We start from the raw sequence: 6506 nt of genomic DNA on the forward strand, positions 1-6506 counted from the left end.
ATAGGAGGCTCCTCCCTTGCAGAACCCCAGCTCTGGGTTGACAAAGTGATCCAAATATGTAGTTGATGACTAAGGAGCACACTAGGGATTGATCCCATGCAGGCTGAAAGAGCATTGACCACAGGAGAGTAAAATACTCCCTGTTATCTACACACACACACACACACACACACACACACATACACACACATAATGTCTTTAATTTCTCTTTCTCAAACTCAGATCACCAAAGGGAGAAACTGCTATGAGTATGTGGATGGAAAGGATAAGGATAACTCTTGGGCAAACTGGATGAGGTAAGGGCAATAGAGTTCTGAGTTCCAGAGAGGACATTCATCTCCCTATGTTCCTTTCCTTCTTTCCATTCCTTCCTTCCATGCCTCCTTCAGTGATCTCCCTCAATCCTCTGTTGCTCTTTTTTCATCATGGAATGCTTTTTCATAAGAGATATTTTTGGAAAAAAAGGAGACAACATAGTATATGTCCTCAAAATATGCTAGATAAAAATTGGACACAGTGTGTTGGCAGAGTCAACCCCGAAGAGCCTAGATTCATGAGGAATACTAGATTCACACTTTATCTACACTATCTATCTACACTATCTACACTATCTATCACACTTTATCAACATTTATAAGCACTTACTATGTTCTATAGTGGAGTTTATTACTTAAACACATTATACAACTCATGTCCTATGGAGGACATTGCAGATAGACAGTAGACAGTTGATCTTGGGAATATTTAACTATAATTTCCTTATTTTTCAAGAAGTATACAACGTAGGGATAACCTCTAATATGTGAGGGCAGCAGCTCATCCTAGCCGAAGTTCTAATAGAACTGGTTCTGAAGATGGCGTAGAAATAGGCTGCGGTATGGCCACAGGCTTCTGTGCATCATGATCCAGCCCCTTTCCTTGAGGGGCTCACATGTTATCAGGGGATCCATTATGTGAATAAAATATTGTTTTTCTCTATTATTGTGCTCAGACAAAGAGAGCTCTAAGTTTCTTTTTTTTTTAAGATTTTATTTATTTATTTATTCATTCATTCATTCATTCATTCATTCATGAAAGACAGAGAGAGAGAAGCAGAGACATAGGCAGAGGGAGAGGCAGGCTCCATGCAGAGAGCCTGATGTTGGACTCAATCCCTGAGACTCTGGGATCACACTCTGAGCCAAAGGCAAACACTCAACCACTGAGCCACCCAGGCGTCCCGAGCTCCAATTTTCTGTGGGAACTCAGAGGAGGCACGTGAATGATGCTTCAGGTACAGTGTAGGGATATTGGAGAAAGGCCTCTCAAAGGAAGACAGACTTGGGCTGAGTATGGAAGGATGTGTAATGATCTGGAAGCAGAGTCTATGATCAAGCAACAAGTTCTATGGTATAAAACAGAACTTAAAGTTTAGAGAAACTACATGTCCACTGGGTTTTGTAACTAATCAATGTGGTGGAAGTCTGGAATTGGGATTTGGAAAATGGTTAACCAGGCAACCTTGGAAAGCATTCTAGGCAGGCTGAGGGCAGTAAGCAGAATGTAGAGATAGGAATTCATGATACTATGAGGGAGGCTTAAGTGTGAACAGACCATTCCCTGAGGAGCAGTGGGGGGAGTGGGCAGCATCACAGCATGGAAGCCTTCAGCATCAGAGGTGGATCTGACAGGTAGTGGGAACTTATCTCCTGTGGTCCTCTTTCCCAGGTATGTGAACTGTGCCAGGGATGACGAGGAGCAGAACTAGTGGCCTTTCAATATCACAGGCAGATATTCTACCGAACCGGTAGAACAGCCGGGTCATCAGGCCAGCTGCGAACTGCTGGTCTGGTACGGGGACGAGTACAGCCAGGAACTGGGCATCAAGTGGGGAAGCAAGTGGAAGAGCGAGCTCACAGCAGGGAAAGGTGGGCAGCACTGGGTCTTCAGAACCAAAAGAAAAGGAAGAATTCTCCTTGGCAATTTCCACAGTCCAGCTCTTAGAGTAAAATCCTGTCTAACGTCAGTACGATTGCAGTTCAGATGCTCCAGAAATAAGGCTTCATTTCTTATACACTGGACTCTTAGGAACAATTTTTAAATTTTTAATTTTTGTTCTGATTTCTTAAGTACTTCATACACAAAATATATAACAAATATACTGATTTAAAAAAACACCACCTTAGAGGCAAAAACCAAGTTTTCAAGTACCTACCAGCTCTCTCACCAAGGCAGTTTCTTCTGCCCTTTTAGCTCTTTCTTCTTAATTTGCTCAATATTTCTAAATGATATGTGTATGTTGGTTTGTATTCACTCATAGTTCAGTTAGCTGTGAGATCCTACTCTGTGCCAGATAGCCATCCAGGAGCTGGAGATACAGATTGAACGAGATTTTCAGAATCACTGCCCTTCAGCAGCTGATGACTGAATGAACGAGGGAAACACATATACATATGCGTATGTGTACATAACATCACACAGCAATTAGTGCTTTGAAAATAAAAATTATCCTGGGAAAGTGCCTGGGGACCAGTGGCGGAGGGGAGGGGTGCAACAGAGCTTGGACAGGTTAAGGCTCTTTCAGGAGATAACATGTGGGATGTGCAAACACCTGTGAGCAAAGGATTCCAAGCAGAGGGAGCCCACTAGGACAGCTGCTCTGAGGCACAAGAGAGGTGGAGTGTGTGTGGTATGTGGCTGAGCACCCACTCGGATGGAGGAAGCATAGAGGGGAAGAGTGGAGGCCAGGTAGATACACAGATGCCCTAGAGCGTATGGTCCACGCCCACACACTGGGGATTTTCCGGAATGATGTGGAACAACTGTGCAGTTTTCAACTGGAGAGTGACCATGTTCTCTGTTTTTAGATGATGCTCTGGTTAATTTTGGAGAAAGACTGCAGTGGGGAATCCCCTCCGAGATTACTTCATCTTTAAATGAGAGGAGATGGTGGGTTGGCAGATGGATGGCAGTCGGGGGTGTGATATATATCCCCATAATTGATTGGGGAAATATTTTGAAACAGGACTTCCTATTGTATTTGAAATGGGCTAAGACTGAATGAAATAAATACAGTATTAAGGGTATGTTTATACATTATGATCTGTGGAAAACTAAAAGAGAAGCAATTTATGACCTAACTGGGGCAGCAGAAGCCAGGGCCCTTTAGTCCATGAGACCTGAACTACTCTGTCTCATCTAACCTAAATCCCACTTTCTGATAGAGATCCAGACACATATTGGTCCCCGATTAAATATGTCTTTTTAAATGGGGAGATTCAAGTTCATATTTACTCACACATTCCATCTAAGTCATCAAGAGAGTTGTTGCCTCTCAAAGGAATAAAATCAGTGCAGACACTTTCAGAGTCATATGACTTAGAAGGTACTTGTATGTGGGGAAAGGTCACTCTACTTCCATCTATATAAGGAGAGAAGCTGCCTCTGATGCTACTTGAAGGTACCTAGTCTGGGCAATACGTAGAAAAGGCTCTTGATATAGGCTTTCTGGACTTAGTAAGGAGATGTAGTAAGTAAAAATTGAATGACAAAGTGAAAGAACATCTGGCAGGGGACAGAGCTTGCATTGTCTACACAATGAAAATGAGTACTAGAGTGGCCTTACCAGGAGAATAAGCATACAACATAGGCAGTCTTGTCAACATCTACCTGACCAAAAATTTCCTCTTTCAGCAGAACCTAACCCAGAGATACATCCATGTCCATCCTGCTCTCTGCCTTCTCCAGTCAGAAATTCCTCAGCCAGCATTTGGAACACAATCACCCTTCTCAGATCCTCCCACGAATATCTGTAAGAGAACATTTCCGACCAAAAGATCCATGCCCAGGTTGTCAGAATCAGCAGCAGCAGCAACATTCTGATCCACAGTGCTGGAATGACAGAGCTAAAGGTCAAGAGGGCAAAGAAAGGTTCAAACCTTTGCCTAAAAGTATAAGGCAGAGAAGAATTTCAAGGGCCTTTTCCACCCCGTGCAAAGGGCAAACAACGTGTGAGGGAATAGTGAAGGAAGAGCCCAGCGCAGGCTCACAGAAATTGAATCCAGAGGACACAGGCAAATTATTCAAGGGGGTAGGAATGACAAGAATTATAAGAGTCAAATATAGAGGCTGTGGGCGAGGCTTCAATGATAGGTCACATCTCAGCAGACATCAGAGGACACACACGGGAGAGAACCCTTATGTTTGCAGGGAGTGTGGGCGAGGCTTTATACACAGAACAAATCTTATCATACATCAGAGAACACACACAGGGGAGAAGCCCTACGTTTGCAGGGAATGTGGACAGGCTTTATACAGAGGTCAAATCTCAGCATACATCAGAGGACACACACAGGGGAGAAGCCCTATGTTTGCAGGGAATGTGGGCGAGGCTTTACACAGAGGTCAACTCTCAACGAACACCAGAGGACACACACGGAGGAGAAGCCCTATGTTTGCAGGGAGTGTGGGCGAAGCTTTACACGGAGGTCAACTCTCATCACACACCAGAGGACACACACAGGGGAGAAGCCCTATGTTTGCAGGGAGTGTGGGCGAAGCTTTACAAAGAGGTCAACTTGGGATCCCTGGGTGGCGCAGCGGTTTGGTGCCTGCCTTTGGCCCAGGGTGCGATCCTGGAGACCCGGGATCGAATCCCACGTCGGGCTCCTGGTGCATGGAGCCTGCTTCTCCTTCTGCCTATGTCTCTGCCTCTCTCTCTTTCTCTCTCTGTGACTATCATAAATAAATAAAAATTAAAAAAAAAAAAACAAAGAGGTCAACTTTCAGCACACACCAGAGGACACACTTAGAGGCTTCATCAATAAATTGCATCTCAGGGCACCTGGGTGGCTCAGTGGTTGAGCGTCTGCCTTCAGCTCAGGTCGTGATCCTGGGGTCCTGGGATCGAGTCCCACATCGGGCTCCCTGCATGGAGCCTGCTTCTCCCTCTGCCTGTGTCTCTGCCTCTGTGTGTGTGTGTCTCTCATGAATAAATAAATAAAATCTTTTAAAAAATAAAATAAATAAATTGCATCTCAGCTACTGGAGAACAAATGTAGCCACTGCACACTCCACCTCAGCTCTGAGGGAGGTTAGAGGAAGCCTACTGAGTGCATACACTCCCAAAGAATATAATCAGAGTACATATAACTAGTTAAAGAAATCCTCTACTTTCAGGACAAGAGATTAAGTATACAAACAGGGAGAAATTCCCTAAGTTCTCTGGGGATATGGACACAAATCCCCTCCATGGTTTTTTGGCCTCTTGTTCTAATAAATTTTGTGTTCATACCAATCTGAAGTCCACATCACATACTTCACTCCCCCCTTATCACTGAAAGCAAAAGGGTCCAGCAGGGCCAGATAACTCATACTCTTAGCTCAGGTCTCCGCAGGAAAACTCAAGCCCTAGAAAGGTGTAAATCAGGAGTGAATCTGGGTAGAGCACTGAAGAATCAAATTCTGGGCTAAGGAGAGAAATCTAGGATTTGACACACTCTCATCAGGGTGTCATCTTGGTCTCATGGTAAGTGTGGTGTTTTCCCCTAAGAGACCCCTGCCCTCTGCTGCCACCCTCCTCCCTGAGCTTCTCCTGGCTCCTCTCCTAGCTCCCACCCACCTCTGTAGCTTCAGAAATGAACACGGGGGTGGGGAGAGCACATGTGCATGTGTGTGTATATATGTGTACTGTGTGTGTGCACCTCTGTGTGCCTGGCTCAGTCTAGGGCAGCTCCTCTCTCCCACTCCTTGCTTTCCCATCAGGGTTGGCATCTCATGGTGCACAGCATATGGGCTCCATATCAGACTATAGGGGGTTTAAGTCTCAGCTGTGCCCTCACCAGTTGTGTGACAGGGCAAGATACTCAACCTCTGCGTGCCTATTTTATAATCTGGAGAATGGGAATGCTAACTCCAGCCTTTGGTTTGATGTTCAAAGTTGAGTAAGCATGGGCAGAATCTAGCACAGAGATGATGAGAATACAAGTCTCCCCTCTTTGTTGTTCTCTCGTGTGCAAACTTTCAACACCCCTCTCTTCAAGGGCTTTAGTGCTGCCCAAGGGGAGGACAAAAAGAGGGTAGGGGCCAGGGAGCCAGATTCAGAGACTGGACAGGCACCACTGCTTTCTCTGCAGACTCAGCTAGCCCTGAGAAGGAGGTGTGAGGTCAGGCATGCAAAGTGTGTGGGTCCATCTCCCTCCAGGCCGCTGCCCTTCCCATAAGCCCAAGGAAGGCAGTACTGACAATAACCTGTGAAATGAGAACCTTGGCCCCCCTTGCTGAGAACAGACTCTGTTCAGCATCTGTAGGAACTGGATGTACCATCGGTGAGTTTGGGCCTCCTCACTGTCCCACCCGCATACAGCGTTCACAAAGCCCGCAGCTCAGCTCGTGCCTGGACCCTATATGGCTTAATGCACAGCCGTGGCTATCCTGAAACTCCTGGTTATTTTATCTTTAAACTTATGTACAATAAGTGAAGTCTGAAAGGACGATGGAGCAGGGCAGACATGCACAACATCAACCAT

The sequence above is a fragment of the Canis lupus genome, chromosome 5 (assembly GCF_003254725.2).
Source record: "Canis lupus dingo isolate Sandy chromosome 5, ASM325472v2, whole genome shotgun sequence".
NCBI classification, from domain to species: Eukaryota; Metazoa; Chordata; class Mammalia; order Carnivora; family Canidae; genus Canis; species Canis lupus.